The sequence below is a fragment of the Cnephaeus nilssonii genome, assembly GCF_951640355.1.
Source record: "Cnephaeus nilssonii genome assembly, chromosome: 14".
Classification (NCBI taxonomy): Eukaryota; Metazoa; Chordata; class Mammalia; order Chiroptera; family Vespertilionidae; genus Cnephaeus; species Cnephaeus nilssonii.
The window spans coordinates 20,858,011-20,874,756 of record NC_137085.1 but is presented as its reverse complement, the minus strand read 5'-3'; the positions used below and the strand labels follow the sequence as shown (position 1 = coordinate 20,874,756).

General features: G+C 43.2%; 1 protein-coding gene and 1 pseudogene across 7 annotated transcripts in view; one reads left to right on the top strand and one right to left on the bottom strand.

Annotated features, from left to right (window-relative positions):
• Positions 1 to 16,746, bottom strand: part of LOC307110611 (U3 small nucleolar RNA-associated protein 14 homolog A-like) — a 173,114-nt gene that overhangs the window by 126,584 nt on the left and 29,784 nt on the right. The gene's annotated exons all lie outside the window — the stretch shown is intronic.
• LOC307111145 (ras-related protein R-Ras2-like) lies at positions 12,048 to 14,645 on the top strand (annotated as a pseudogene). Its single transcript has 2 exons — positions 12,048 to 12,089; positions 14,064 to 14,645. The product of its transcript is annotated as a ras-related protein R-Ras2-like (transcript).

The following is a 16,746-nucleotide window of genomic DNA, read 5'->3' as shown; positions in this document are numbered from 1 at the left end:
CAGCATCTGCGGGCCTCACACACCTGCCTCTCTCTGGGCTTCTATTTCAACCATGAGATGTGGCTCTCGAGGGCATGGGCTGCTGTTTCTGCGAGTTGTTGGAGAAGAAGCGCTAGGGCACTGAGCATCTCTTAAAGTTGCAAAACCAGTGCGGTGGCCGCATTCTCTTCCAGGACGTGCTGAAGCCTCCCCAGATGAGTAGGCAAAGCTCAGGATGCCATGGAAGCCGCCCTGGCCTTGGAGAGGAACCTGATCCAGGCCCTTTTGGAGCTGCAGGCCCTGGGTTCTACCTGCACAGACCCTCATCTCTGTAACTTCCTGGAGAACCACTTCCTAGGTGAGGAGGTGAAACTCATCAAGAAAATGGACGACCACCTGACTAATATCCACAGGCTGGCCTGACCCCAGGCTGGGCTAGGCAAGTATCTCTCTCTTTTTAAAATATTTTTATTGATTTCAGAGAGGAAGGAGAGGGAGAGAGAGAGAGAGAGATAGCAATAATGAGAGAGAATCATTGATTGGCTGCCTCCTGCACACCCCACACTGGGGATAGAGCCCACAACCCAGGTATGTACCCTGACTGGGAATCGAACTGTTGACCTCCTGGTTTGTAGGTATCCGATGCTCAACCATTGAGCCATGCCGGCTGGGCTGGGCGAGTATCTCTTCGAAAGGCTCACCCTCAAGCATGACTAGGAGCCTTTGGAGCCCAGAGGCCTTTGAGAGGCCCCTCTATATCCCCTAGTGTCTGGCTTTTACCTGAGCCTCTTCCCAAAACTACTAGCCATTCTTTAACCACCCTGAAGCTCTCTCCCATGCACTGGATCAAATGAAACAATAAAGCTTTCTGCAGGAAAAAAAAAAAAAGGAAAGAAAAGCTAGCGCCCCACCAACTTAGTCTCTCTCCTGATATTACTTGCCCCATCAATCTCTGTTGTAAAGTCAGCTAAATAAGAAGTGCTAAAATCCTTATAAATAAAAAAGTAGGGAAATCTACTCTGATTATATTTAATGCCCATTAAAACTGTGTATGAAAATCTAGAATTCCTCATGTTTAAATATTTACCAAACACAGATAAATCCTAGGTCTGAAATAGAACAGTATAATTTAGTTCAATTTCATTCACTCTAAAATAAGGATTCTCCACTGTAATTATCCAGGTAAAGTCAGTTACTCTCTAAAACCTTCCTTGATTCCCCCAGGCATAGTTATTAATAGTTATGTCCTTCTCTGTGCTCCCACAAGACTTCCATTACAGCTCTTTCCAGCATTGTACCATAAATATCCTGAGGTCTTTGAAATTACTTTTCCGGCTCTTACTCAGCTGAGGCCCATGAGAACAGCTTGGTCCTATACATTTGGGTAGCCTTCATACCCAGCAGAGTGCCAAGTTCACAATAATAAGACTCAATGAAAGTTTGAGTAAATAAATAAGAGGTCTCACATACACCAAATCTTATAACAAATGGAGGAGGGTGACATTTGACCTTCACTTGGGCCCTGAAGGAGGAAACAGCCATGCAGAGATCATGCATTCAAGAGAGAACTGCAAGTGCCAAGGTTTTCAGGGGAGGAAAAAAAGATACAGAAAGGCTACTGGGGAGAGTTAAAGAGAGGGGAGAAGATGAGGAGAGAACATGCAGAAAGTGAGTGAAGGCACATTCCAAGGGAGGAAACAGCATGCTCTAGAGAAAGGGAGGGAATGTTCAGGAAGCGGCTGTTGGTGAAACTGGCTGGAGCAGAAAGAAGGCAACAGGAAAGAACAATAGGCAGAGAGCCTTTAGGGCCACCCTCACAGGCTCAGGCTTGTTCAGTGAGCCCTGGGGGCTTTTGACATGGACGCCAGACCTGAACTTTAGAAAGCCTGTGGTGTGGGGGTTGAACTGAAAAGGATGGAGGGAGAACCCCAAGTCAAGGGAACCAGGAGGGAGGCTATTGAAATGACCTAATGAGTGGTCACAAGGCTCCTCAGGCAGAGCCTGGGTGGGAAGGAGGGGAGAAGCACAGAGATGAAAGTGCACAACATTTTTCAAAAACAGCATTAAAGACAGTCAAAACTATGGCTCAAAATAAATAGTTCTTTTTTGGAGCAGAGGCAGCAATGGGCTTATGCTGCTTTCATTTAAACCAATGCTTGTTAGGTGGCAAGGACAGCGGCTGGCCAGTAGTACATTGCCCCTTATCTCTAGATCCAGGCCATTTCATTCCTCTGCCCAGAGTCTGAATAATGAATGTCCTATTCCTCCAAAGAAAACAATGCCACTGAATGAGGTGAAAATATCAGAAATAGAACGGTTTGATTTTTATGGACAGTTTCAGACAATAGATTAGAATTCATCTATTTCTTTCCCAGTTGACCCATCAGCCCAACTACCTGACCTTGAAAAGTCATTTTCTTCCTCTTTTCAGTACAATTTTAAAAATCGAAGTGTTTTTAGAATGGGAAAGAAAAACCTAGGAAGGAGGCTTGTAGCAAAGAAAGAGTAATCGATCTGTTAAAAGAACCAGTGTTCTCCTGATAAGACTGAAGGGGAATAGCCGAAGCCCACCCCGTGAGGATTATGAATTATACAGTGATGGGAAGGGAATTAATATATTGGCACCTGTTACTCTTCAAGTACTAAACTTGGTGTTATGGATTTAACAATGAACAAGATAAGACAATCCTGCCTTCAGGGTGCTCACGGACGTATAGAAAAAAATCCCATACAGCGTGATGGGAGCAACAATATGAATGGCAGAAGTTTGGGGAGCCAGAGAAGGTTCCCAGAGGCTTGAGTAAATAGGCATCATCCAAGGAAGAATACATCAGGACTCGGAAATCAGTATCTCTCAAGCTTCCACATCACGCTTCCTGATTTCAAACTATATTACAAAGATATAGTAACCAAAACAGTATGGTACTGGCATACAAATAGACACACAGAACAATGAAACAGGTTCAGAGCCCAGAAATAAACCTTCATACATACGATCAACTAACATTTGACAATGGAGCCAAGAATATTCAATGGGGAAAGGATAGTCTCTTCAATAAATGGCATTGGGAAAACTAGATAATCATTTGAAGAAGAATGAAATTGGGACCCTATTTTACACCACTCACAAAAGTTAATTTGAAGTGGATTAAAGACTTAAATCTAAGATCTGATACCATAAAACTCCTCAAAGAAACATACGGTAAGAGTTCCTTGACATTGATTTTGGCAATATTTTTTTTAGATTTGATTCCAAGACCGAAGGCAACAAAAAAGCAAAAACAAACAAGTGGGACTACATCAAACTGAAAAGGAAACCAAACTCAAAAGTGCTGTTCTAAAATGGGGGAAATTGTCTTGAGAAGATATGCATCCTCTTATTTATGTAGATGTTCAAACTCAAGTGGGGTGAGCATTGGACAGGGGTGTGGCAGAGGGGCTCAAAATAGCTGACATGTGGAATGGATGACTTAAAGCTTCCTGTCAAGCCTGACATGCTGTGTCTCTACATTGAAGGTATGTGTGAGGCTTGCTCCAATGCTCCCTCTATCCCTACAGAGCTCCCTGCCCAGGGAGTAGATATTAAGAAACGGCAGGCAGCACCATAAAAAACCAGGACTTGAGGAATGCAATCAGATTGCAATTTTATTTGTGTCTCCCACTTTCCCTTCAAACTGCATTCAGTGAGATAAAACTCAGGCAATCTCATGATTTTCTGACCACTCTTCTGATCAAAAGTCTGATGGCCATGTTAAGCTGCAAATAGTATCAATCCAGTGATTAAAAAGTCCAGTCTCCCGTAATAATAATCAAAGCTGCCAACTCCTTTGAAGACAAGACTTTCCTTTTCTTCCCCAGGAGGGCAGGGGCTGGAGGAAGGGGGAAGGAGTGTGGTAGCTTGTCAAGGTCAGTCTTTGATGCCCTCAGGACTGGGGAAAGGCAGGATCAGGTGGACACAGTTGATAGGAAAGGTAAAAATAGCAGAAACATTTTATCTGACTATCAGGTTGGGAAGGTGTTTTGTTTGTTTTTTTGGGGGGGAAGGCGTTAACATTGTTTTCTGGGGCAGTTCACAGATAGCTCTCACAGGCCATGACCTTGACCCAGATGAAAGCCTGCTGGTCTAGTATTACTCACTTTCTCCTCTGCCCTTGGGAATCCAGAAATACAACTTTGGCTTATCTTTTATTGAGGCCACTTCTTCCACCTTAATAATTCTACTAGGAGTGAAGGCCAATCCCCAAGCAGAAACAATTCTCCTTTGTTTTGCTGTCCCATCAACTAGATAGCCCAGGTTTCACCCTCTGATATGCTGGTTGGGGCAGTAGTGTGGTGTCACACAACAACAGGTCTGTGTGTTCCCCTAAACTCCTTCATTTGACAAGGTGAAGGAGAAGCTCCCCTCAACCTTCCTCCTTAGATAGGGAAGGAGGACTCCCAGCACAGCCACACCCTCTCCAAAGAAATTCTCATTGTTTCCCTAACTCTCCATTCTCTCCGCCTTATTATAACCTTGATATGGTTTGGGGTCTGGTGAGCTGTGGTTTTCAACTTATCTTCTCTGTAACTTCTGCATATGGCCTAGAATCTCCTTTAGAATGTATGTTGTTGCATTAATAGAAACCTCCCATATAACACCCTGTTTAATTTTCAGTGACCAGGTAGGAAAGAAATGACAGAATTTATTAATAGCTATGTAAGTGCTTGATGCTCCAATGCAAAGCCCCTGTAAGAGAATAAAGAATTCAGAGGAGGCCTGAAGCACCTTGCTTCCTATTCACTGAATCTCTTCCTCCGGCTCCCCAAACTCAGGGGTGGATGTTATCATCGCAGTGCAAGAAAGACCAAGGTGAAGCAGCACCCCACAATGACCAGAGGAAGTGGAGCAAATCAAACCACTAAAAGACCACAATGATCCCAAACCTGGTGCTGAGTATTCCAGGCATCTTCCTGTGGGATGAGGACAGTAGACAAGGTCAGGTTGTCATCTGGGAGAAATGAAAGCCAACTGGAGATGGCCAATTCGCCTCTGATATAGGAGAGAAAGACCCCAATCTTTCAACCGATCTTTGGACCAGGAAGTGGAAGAGGAACGGGTAAGAGAACCCACCAGGCATAGATTCAAGAAGTGAAAGAGAAAGAGGATGGCTTGGTTCCTGCCACTGAGTAATTCAAAGCTTCCCAACTGGCCAAGTTCCGTGCCAAGAATGGGCTACAGGTGTGCAACAAGACCTCAAACCCCCAAGCCTTTGGGGCTGCTGGAGATCCCAAACTGGTCACCTCTGGCCATAAGCAGCCTTATTTCGGGCTCTGCAGAGGGTGGCCAAGATGACCGAAATCTGTCGGGACATCCCACAGTCCCTGCAGGCAGGAGTATAACAAGCACCACTGAACACTGATTCGGCTCCACGTGCTGGGCAGAGCCAAGGAGAAGCCCATCCACCTGAACAGCCAGCCACGCTGACAGCTGAACATGGAGCCCAGACTGCCCAGCGAGGACAAGTGGCCCATGGGTCCTCCGGAGGAGCACAGTGCAGACACAGCCTAAGGTGCCACCTGGCTTTGTTAGAGGAGGGGCAGCAGGAAGGCTGAGGTCCTGGTGATGGCCTTCTCATTGGGGATTTCCGCCTGTTAGTAATGGATGTGTCCTTTCAATGGTGACTGCTCTAATGATATTCGGCAGTTTGCACATTAGTCACCTTAATGTTTTGAAATGCTAGATAGAAAAAAGTTCAATTAGATTTGAAAAACATTTGCATTATCACAAGAAATTTCAACAGTAAATTTATCAATAAAAGAATGAGCTGCTATAGTCTCCAAATATAACTGCAACTAGTATGAATTTTGGAACAGTTGTAAAACAATGGTTTAAATATGGTTTAATGTAAAGTTACTCACTGGTGGCAAATGTCCAAAATTTGAAGAGATCATAATTGACACCTTTTGATAAGGACTGAGTACAGCCATTTCAAGCATCAAGCTTGATTTTTTTTTAATAAGTTACATTTTCAGAAGCACACTCATTTTTTCATTTAAAATATTGACTCTATTTTGGTGTTTTACTAGTATGCAAACCTAATATATTTCTCAAATTTTAATTTCCCTTGTACTTACATGATGCAAAAAAAAAAAAAAAAAAAAAAAGATTTTTTCCCCCACTCTATCTCTTTTTTCATAGATGCCCCAGAACTCCTTCAGGTACCTATAATGTGCTGTAAGAACATTCTCATTTTCTGTATGAGCCATGACACAGCGGTAATCCCCTGCATCTGAGCATATGGTGTAACAATCAGCTTAGGTAAGGGCTCCTTCCAGCACTATCTTGAGCTGGGTAAGAAAGCTTAGGGAAATTTTCCTTGGAGGAAATCGCATCAATGTGCATATTTTTAAGTTTGCATATTCTATCAAGAACATATCTATTGTGCATATTGTGTCAAGGATGTTTCCTAAAATATCTGATCCTCAATTATGGATCTCACGCTCAAGATTCTTGCAAGAATTCCATCTTGGGAGGACTGTGTGTGGATACGTGAAGCCTCAGGCTCTGCCCTCCAGTGGGAAGACACAGAACAATCTGGGGCCCTGCACTCTCCCAGGTGTTGATATGACCAAACCACATTTTCTAATCTGGGCATTTGGCCACTTTAAAAAAACAAAAATAAGTTAATCTAATTTTAGCATACTCTTTGGCTAAGTTCACTAATTTATCTTTTAAAATATATTCTCTACTAACTCTTTTAACTTATTTCTAATGTTTTATCTTTTTCCTCCTAGTCCCACCTCATTGTGGAATGGTAGATGGGAGGTACTCAGAGATTTTCAGAAAAGGCATCACACAGATGACCCAGGTCAGAGGCACTGTAGTCAGGCTCAGTCCTCAGGAAGCCTTGCTGAGGGTCTCGTTGTCCAACTGCTCGGTGCCAGGCACTCACACATGTTACTGCTAGTCATTACTCTGACCCTCTAATACAGGTATTAGCAGATCTAGCTTACAGATAAGGACATTGAGGCTCAAAGTGATTTAGCAATTGCCCAAGGACACATCTCTAGTGATGGGTATGTCAGGAGTTACAGTCAAATCTGTCTGTGAACCTGTGCTCTTTCTATTCCTACAGTGCTTCTCAAACTTTAACATGCTTATAAGTCTTAAAATGCAGATTCCGATTTAATAGGTTTGGGGTGGGGCTCGAGATTCTGCATTTCTAACAAGCTCCTGGGTGAGGCAGTTGCTGCTCCTCAGACCACACTGGAGTGAAAATGTGCACAAGGCCTTGGCCAGGCCCCTCCGGGTACACTGGTATCCAGGAGGCGGCCCAGAGAGAGCTGTCGGGGTTATCATTTATGCTCATTTCGTTTGCTTTCGCTGACTGGCTTTTGATCAGGGTTCCAATAGATGGCTAGCAAGAGCTAATTACAATCCCAACTAATACACTGTGTCAGTTGTTATTCATTAACAAATTATGTTCCTGACAAACTGCTCTAGTGTGGTACCCTAAGTACTGTAATTAAAATCTTAGAAAGTTGCATGTGGGCCTAATTGATTTCCTTAATGTATTACTCAGACTAAACATGCCATTATTTTTGTGTCTTGATGTTTATGAAGGGGCAAACTACCGCTGCCACCCAGGCAGCAGAGGGACGGCCTCTGGGTGAGCCGGGGAGCGTGCCAGCTCTGGGGGGCCTGCTCACTTCCCCAGCAGTGCCACACGAGCAACGTTCAAATGACAGTGGTGGCTGCTCTCCACCAGAAATATTCACACAGAAAGGGACGGAGGATAATTGGATTTGTGTTTATAATTTGTGCATCCTCCTTGGATTTTCAAACTTCGGAATGCTATGATGACTCTCTAGTACCCATGGAGAAGTGGAGAGACACTTCCCCAGGAAGTCATGGCCCCATGGCACAGAGGCTCTCCCTTTCGGCACCAAGCACCAGAGGGCAGAAAGGGAGGGCGAACTGGGGACAATGTCTACGCTTTATCTGCAGTCCTGTATGATGCAAACAAGTCCAAGTGTATGGAGAGCCAATACCTATACTGAAAGCCACTGGATTAGACTGTATGTAGTCATTCCTTCATGTGTTTGATAGCCTCTTAATGAGTATCTAGGATGGGCAAGGCCTGGGTGAGGCAGTGCTTGGTGTAAACAAACAAAAACATGCAAAATAAGCACAATCATAACAGCAGAAAACATGGATTACATGCCAGGCACTATTCTAGAAACCTTAAACATATTAATTCCTGCTCAGTTCCTATGAAATAGGTACTCTTATTATTCCTGTTTTACAAATGAGAAAACTGAGACAACAGAGAAGGTATGGGACTTGCCTAAGGTTGCACAACCAGGATTTAGATCCAAGCAGCGTGGCTCTGACTCCTTTCTTGAACCATTGTGCTATCCTGCCTCTTTCAAGTATAATGATGATAGCTGATGAGGACTTAGCATGTTCTTATGAGTAATTCTATACTCACAAAACCCTAATGATGTAGGTAGTCATTATTCCCTTTTCACATTGAGGAAACTGAGGCACAGAGAGGTTGCTTAACTGCCCCAAGGTCTCATGGTTGTAAGTGGCAGGGTCATTATTTGAGCAGAGGCCCTGAACTTATATTTTTAACCTCCATGCTTCTTAGATAGAACTAGCAGAGATCTGAGAAACCATATAGAGATTTGGGGCCTGCACAGGTCAACCAATGTAAATAATTCAACTCCAGGTGAGCTTGCTCCATGGCAGGTGGAGAGGAAGGTCCAGATAAAACGTGCAGAGCTGGGACGTGAAGGCAGACGGTCTGATGCCCAAGGCTGCCCCGACCTCTGTATCATCATGCCTCTTGCACACCTGCAGTTCTCCAAGGCCGTTTCCCTGCCCTCTGCCCCATTCACCCTCACTCAGCTTCCAACACAACAGGATGGACCGCAGTGTCTAAGGACATACTTAACAGCTTAGTAATACATTCCATTATTCACTATGCATTACATGTTGAAGAAACTGAAATGTGATTAATTCTGGAACTTCCCTTTCATTTTTTATGAGGGCACACATCAAAAAATGCAAATTATAGCCTGGCCGGCATGGCTCAGTGGTTGAGCATCGACCTATGAACCAGGAGGTCATGGTTCAACTCCTGGTCAGGGCACTTGGGGTGGCAGGCTTGATCCCCAGTGGGGGGTGTGCAGGAGGCAGCTGATCAATGGTGCTCTCTCTCTCTCTTCCTTCCTCTCCGAAATCAATAAAATATATTTTTGTAATGCAAATTATACAAGGCAGACATTTCTCACATTTTTCTGATTTTTAAAAATTAAAGTGTCAGTTGTGCGGTCTTTTGGAAAAATTGGGCTATTGTGTTTGCTGGAACAAGAGATGGGGCTTTTCAACAGGTTGTATCTCACGTTGTACGGCCACACTCAATGAGAACGCCCATTACCCGCTGGCTGCCCTATGTATGATGGGCCTCCCTGGTGTTTTCAAGCTCTCTCCTTGGTTCCCGAACCACAACTTGATATGACTCATCCCCACTAGCCTGAGTCACTTCCTATGTTGCCGGTTCACCAGCTCCCTCATCACAAACTCCACTATTTCTGCTTCTCTCAGAAGAGTGCCTTTGTGTACCCCTGACATAGGCCTCCAGATCATTCTACCGTGAGACTTCTGCCACAGGCATCACAAATTCCCTTCCTCCAGTTTCTGGGAATGAACTACCCGCCATCCTTGGTGAGCTCCCTCTTTGAGCTGTTTCCACTCAGTATTAAGCACATTTTCCTCTCGGGTAAACCAACTGGCTTTTCATTCATCCCTTTTTACATATAACATTCTTTAACTGTTTTTAATGCATATGTGTATATATACATATATTTATATTTTAATATTAGCAGCCAATACTGTAATTTTTTTAAATCACATTTCTAAGAAAAACTGAATTTAAATTCAAAGAATCATGTAGACAGACTATTCATCCCTGCAAACTCCATTGTCAATTCTTATGCAGGATCTTGGCGCACTGATGACTTGGCTAATAAAAATGCCTTCTGAAGTTAATAATCGCTCCCGGGCAGTGCTACCTTTCAATAAGAGAGTTCTTAAAAACACCTGACAGAACTCGGTTGCCTGTGACAGATTTTCCCCTCTATACAAGTCACCATCTGCAAGCAGAGATGGAGGCAATGCAATCATCAGAAAAGCTTCAGCCACTCTTTTCAATGTATTTGATATATAAGAAAACATCTGGTTTATGGGGGGAATTTTCAGAATACAGAATACTTGTGAGACAGACATGATGCCAGTACCTAATAAAGACAGAATTTCTTTTTTCTTTTCTTTCTTTTTTCTGGAACTGCCATTGGGAGGTTTCTGGCAGTTTTTAGTTTTGGGAGGTTGAGAGAGCTCTCAGAATCTTTGGAACAGATAGATTCCCTTTGGTTTGTGCAAAATTATTAGAATTGGTCCTATAGTTATTCAAATACAGGGTGGGGCAAAAGTAGGTTTACAGTTATTCATATGGAAAATAATACATTAATTAATAATCATGCAAGAATAAACTACTTCATGTATTCACAACTGTAAACCAACTTTTGCCTCACCCTGTGTAAAGCAAGTGCCTACCCATTGTCCTTGGCGACTGCAATGAAGTCACCATAAACCTGATTGATGTTGCAGATTAAGATGCCAAGGGTCCTGCCCACTGATGTAAGTGGGACATGTTCAGCCAGAACCATGCCCAGAAGCACATGCCTACACGGGAATCTAGAGTAGGACCTCTGATATCTAAGGGGTATTTAAAGAGTAAATAATACCAACCTTTTGAAGTGTATTTTCAACTACTTGAGTTTGTTCACAACTTTCTTGGTACACATTTTTTAAAAAAAAGACAATTTAGAGAATATTTCATATTTTACATAATATTCAAGTAAACACATGCCAAAAATATCTAACACAAAAGTTTCATGAAGCAATACTTATCCTTACTACATATAATGCTGGTATTTCTATATATCCTATATCATTGTTTTAACATTGGTCATGTCCCACTGAATTCATATTATGACCTGTAAATGGGTCATCATTTGCAGTCTGAAAAACATCCAACTATTGTGATTGCTTTATCTGGGTCCAGGAGTCAATCTGTGGCATCCAAGAGATTTGTGGCCTTCGGCTTTGAAGTTGAGGGACCTATAATAATGTTAGCAGTTGACTTTAAAAGTTTCCAAATAGACGTGCTAGCTAGTTTCAGCTTTAACTCTGGGGGCACCTGGAGTGGTCAGGGGGCACTCTCATCTGAAGTTCATCCTCTGCTGCTTCTGCCGTCTATATCTCAGCCAATTGTCTAAGCTTTGCCAATTTGCACTCAGAATGTCAAAAGTGAGTTTTTATGGTGAAAAGTGATGTCCTGTTGATCAGCAAAAAATGTCAGAAATGGGCTCCTATTAGTGAAATTAAAAGTATTCTTTGTCAAATATAAAAAGAACACTCGTAATGAAGATGTTTCTAAGACTACTTAAAAGGGTATTCTTAATATGTGAACTGGCTAAGTTATCTCTACCCTTGTGCAATTAGGGTGTCAGAATCCAGAGAACTGGGCAGCCAACAGCCCCAGGGGGACCTGATTGTTGCTAAAAGGCTCCACATGCACCCCCAGCATATGACCATTGATGTGAACTATCCTTGTCTGATAGCGACAGAAAGGGTGACAGGATCCTGCCTCTATAGTCTTGGCTTTTGTCTCCAGTGAACCATCCAAAAGGCCAGAGGCTATAACTTCAGCAAGCTTCCAGAATAGATAGCGTGAGCTGTTTTGTGCCTGCTTGCTAGTGAATGTGTGTTCAGCACATGTTTGCCACATGGCAGAATCTGGTCTGAGACTGGCTTTCATTATAACATGGTAGGGAGGTTATGTGGAAGTGTCCAACTATCACCCACCTCAAACATCCTTGGGGTGACTAGTGTTATCTTTTAAAAAAACCTCTAAGGGCTGTGATTACCAAATGGATTAAATTCAGTTCATAGGCCCCTTCTGCACTTGCAAACCTATGTCGAGATCAAGGGATGCAGAGAAGCAAGTCACTTTGTGGGAATGGCTGACAAACGCGGCCAACAGGACAGATATGTAGAACAAGTGAGTGTCCTCTCAACTCTCAGAATTCATTGGTGAGGAAAGCCCAGCAGAGGACGGATCTTCAAAGGAAGGGGACTTCGGGCCATTTTACTTTAGATCATAAAAGGAAATATGACCTTATTTGGTAAGCAGAGGCTGCTGAGTCCTAAAAACCATAAGTCACATTTGGAATCACAGTATATAACAAGAAGGATTTTGTTGACGTTCCATTCTATTTAAAGGTTGGTGTTTTAGTTATGAAGTTCACTGTCTCAGGATAATAATGTGGCAGGGAAAATGGTAGGACTCCATTTAAGTCTAAGATACATCCACTGCTGAATTTCAGACCTTCCTGATGAGTCAGACAAAGGGACAGGCCATAACTGAATAACCACAAGGTAGGGGCTTTGTGAATTATGGGGCTATTTGGAAGGAAGCTGGTGGAGAAGGTCTGACAAGTGTCTGAGAGATGGAGATGAAATGATGGGTTTGAGATCTGCCTTGTATATCTATCTCCCTGGCCATGAACTAGGCTTGCTCTCTCTGGGCTGCAGGCAGAATCCAAAGGAAACCTGAGGCCCTGGCTGGTTTGGTTCAGTGGATAGAACGTCAGCTTGCGGACTGAAGGGTCCTGGCTTCGATTCCAGTCAAGGGCATATGGCCAGGTTGCAGACTTGATCCCCAGTAGGGGGCGTGCAGGAGGCAGCCGATCAATGATTCTCTCTCCCATCCAAGTACTAACCAGGCCCGACCCTGCTTAGCTTCCGAGATCAGACGAGATCGGGCGCGTTCAGGGTGGTATGGCCGTAGACAATGATTCTCTCTCACCATTGATGTTTCTATCTCTCTCTCCCTCTCCTTTCCCCTCTGAAATCAATAATACACACACACACACACACACACACACACACACACACACACACACACACACACAGTGGCCAGATTATGATGATCTCTGAACGCATAATAATCTGGCCACTCAGTGTATATCCTATGTAATAAAAGGCTAATATGCAAATTATCCCCTCGACCAGGAGTTCGACCAGCAGGCAGGCAAGCCAACCGCCCATGCCCCATCCCCCTGGCCAGACCTCACCCATGCATGAATTCATGCACCGGGCCTCTAATATACATACACACACACACACACACACACACACACACACAGAATGGCCAGATTATTATGCGTTGAGAGATAATAATCTGGCCACTAAGTGTGTGTTGTATGTGTGTGTGTGTATTTTTTTTTTTTTAAAGGAAACCTGAGGATATTGCTCCCAGTGCATTGGACTTGAGAATTAGGTGTAACCCAGACGGGGAGAGGGGTCTTCTCTTCACTGCTGTGTGGACCCAACACAGAGAAGATTCAAGGGCGTGCAGTCAGGCTCGGCATCTTGGGTATCACTTGGAGAGCACAGTGCTGCCATCCCAGGCCCTGGCATCAGTGACGGTCCTGAGGCGTGACCACTGAGGTGCTTTTCAGTCAGTGGGCACTGACTGTGTCAGCCGGAGAGACAGGATTTGAGATCAGTGTTTGCCGACTCATACAGTTTGGGGCAAAAGCCAAAAACTTTTGGTCATTACCCGCACTGAGCTCCACCGTGCCTATTTATGGAGCAAGAGTTAAGGAAACTTGGATTAAATTTGGAATCTGGGAATCACATTAGAATCGTGGTGATTCTGGATTATCCTTTTAAAACAGAGTCTGTGAGACACTGCCGAGACGTGTGGATTAGCACGCCCCGAGGCTGATGCTGCCCCTGGCTCGTGGTCACCCTGCTTCTCCACCTCGGGTGGGACTTAGCCAGCCAGAGCGCCACACCTCATGCACTGGCCTTCCAGGCAGCTCCAGGCCCTGGGGACCCCTGTCTGGCTGCTTACCCGCAGCCCACCAGCCGCACACTTCTCCAGAGCCAGGCCTAGGGTGGGTGGCTACTAGGTGTGGCAGAGGTGAGCTCGGTGGCATCCCCACAGCCATGCCAGCTGGTGGTATAGCTCGGTCAGAAGTACCAGATTGTGGTGGTTGGTGGGGCAGTGTGGGCAAGTCGGTGCCCACCATCCAATCCACACCGTCCTATTTTGTAATGGATTATGATCCAACCATCAGGATCCCTACACACAGCAGTGTGTGATAGATGACAGAGAAGCCAGGCTAGATATTCCAGACAAAGCAGGACAAGAGGAGTTGGAGCTCTGAGAAACAGCAAATGAGAAGGTTTCCTGTTGGTCTTTTCAGTCACAGAGGTAGTACTGAAGAACTCTGTAAGTTTCAAAGACAGATTCTCAGAGAAAAAGATTGTGATGAGTTTCCAATGATTTTAATTGGTAACCACGCAGATCTGGATGATCAAAGACAGGTGACACAGGAAGGACAGCAGCGAGCACACATCTGAAGGTGACTTACATGGAGGCGTCAGCAAAGGTTAGGATGAGTGCAGATCAAGCTCTGCATCAACCTGCCCAGCGTAGAAAGAAATTTCAAAAGTAGGAATGTCCTCTTTCACCAGAAACAATGCAAAAAGAAAAAGATAAGAAAGGCTGCATTGTGTCCTTTTCTCAGAATCTCTTGATTTTTAGCTACCAACTGCCAGGGAAAGCCCTCATCTTCTCCTTCTCTCCGTACGGTTTATGTCACATTGGTACCTTTCTAGCCTTAGACAAATGGTCCCTGTGGTAGCCTTAGACCAAGAAGCTGGCTAATCCTTTCCATGAAGCTAATTCCATGGTCATTTCAAGACAGATATAAAGGGAACACTAAGGCAACTCCAAAGATCACCTGATTATTTTAATATATTTACCTATATATAGAGACACATCCTTTTTCAAGGGCTCACATTTTAATAGGGAGGAATAAGAATTGGAGTCTGAGCTGTTTGCCAAGCTGAAGTCATAAGTTCTGAAATCATTTTAACTTCTGGAATCATATTGACCACTGTTATTCTAAATAGAGACATAGGAAGTTTCTTAAATGTGAATTGTTGCCTATCTCTATAACTCTTGCTGTCACCTGCAGTTACCTTCAATACACTAAAATGAATCCTCAAAAGTGAGACCTTTACTGATGCTACAGCCTTTGTTTTTCAGTAGCCAAAATAATGCCTATTGTATTTATAAATTAAAGACTCATTTAAAAGCCTTTATTATTACTTCTACTCTTAAAGATGATAATATTCTATGTGGCCAAATATTTGGACTCATTCTGGACTTAGGCATTTCAATGTTCTTGGTTTTCTAATTTAACTCTTTTCACAACCATGTTGAGAGTAAAAATTATTTATGGGAGGCAAGTGATTAATGTCTGTCTGTCTGTCTGTCTGTCTCTCTCTCTCTCTCTCTCTCTCTCTCTCTCTGTATCCCTCTCTCTCTAAAATGAAAATAAGAACAAACAAACAACAACAACAACAAAAACATATCCTTGGGTGAGGATTTTTTAAAAAGGAAATCCATTGGATCATGTAACTGAGCAGTTTAAGAGTATACGTGGATTCAGATAAGGTTTGATGCAAAATTTACATAATAATGTTGCAAAGGAGCTGAAGAAATTGATGCAAGGCAGGAAAAAAACAACACCCAGATATATATCACATCAATATTTAAAATGTTTGTCTATATGATAAATGAAAAAAAATAGCAATTTTATTTTCATTTCCCTAAGCAAGTGGTTGAAGTGGGATTTGAACACAAGTCAGTTGACCCTGAAATTCATATTCTCTTACCAATATCCTACCTATACCATATCTTTCACATCAGTTCCATTTGGAATCCTGAACTAGAAAAAGGCAGAAACATCAAAGAAAATACTGTCTATCTGATCTATAAAGATGGCAAAAGACTTAGAAATTCCACCTGGGAAAACTTAATGGAAATGGGGATTGTTTTTCTCATTGCTAAATTTGTAAAGGCTATGAAATAATGTAACTTCTCAGGAATCTTTAACTGTTTAACTGTTGCCTTTTATTGAGGAAGAATCATGAAAGGATTCTGACCAGCTGGCGGAGAGGAAAAGGACTGAATCGAAGCCAGAGGGAATCAGCTTAGTCACAACAATTACATTTCTCAACAGATAAAGGTACAACACAGGGATGGTTGTAGTAGACATATATCGTCTGCCTCTGCATCCTCCCCAGTTCCCGTGGTCCTGATGGATCTGTGAAAAGTGATGCCCCTCTCCTCCCAGTGAGAAAGTGGTCATGTGTCCCAGGCTGACCAATCAATATTCTCGTCACTCAGGTCAAGATGAAAGGCTCAAAGACAGGCATGTGATAGAAGCAGAGCCATGATTAGTGAAAAGGGAATAGAAAACATATTATATTTAAGGATATTTAAGGATAAACACCCAGACCACAAAAGAAGAGAGGAAAAGCAGAAAACAAAATAGAATATTAGTCATCAAGTGATTTTTGTAGTAAATAATAGAATATGACGTGCAATTGTGCAATTTTCCTTTGCCAGTCCATCAATGCACATGTAAGCAGAATCTTCCCTAGGACTTTTCTGCCAGAGTAATCTTTTCCCTTCGGGTTGACATCCAGTGGCATCCCTGAACTTCCAAGTCATGTGAGCCAATAAGTGTCCTATTTTGCCTGAGCTGATGTGTTCAGAGTTCTGTTTTCTAACAAGAAATTTTCACCAACATACCAGCTCACACTCATGTTTATTGTAATTCCTTTTGTGAGTC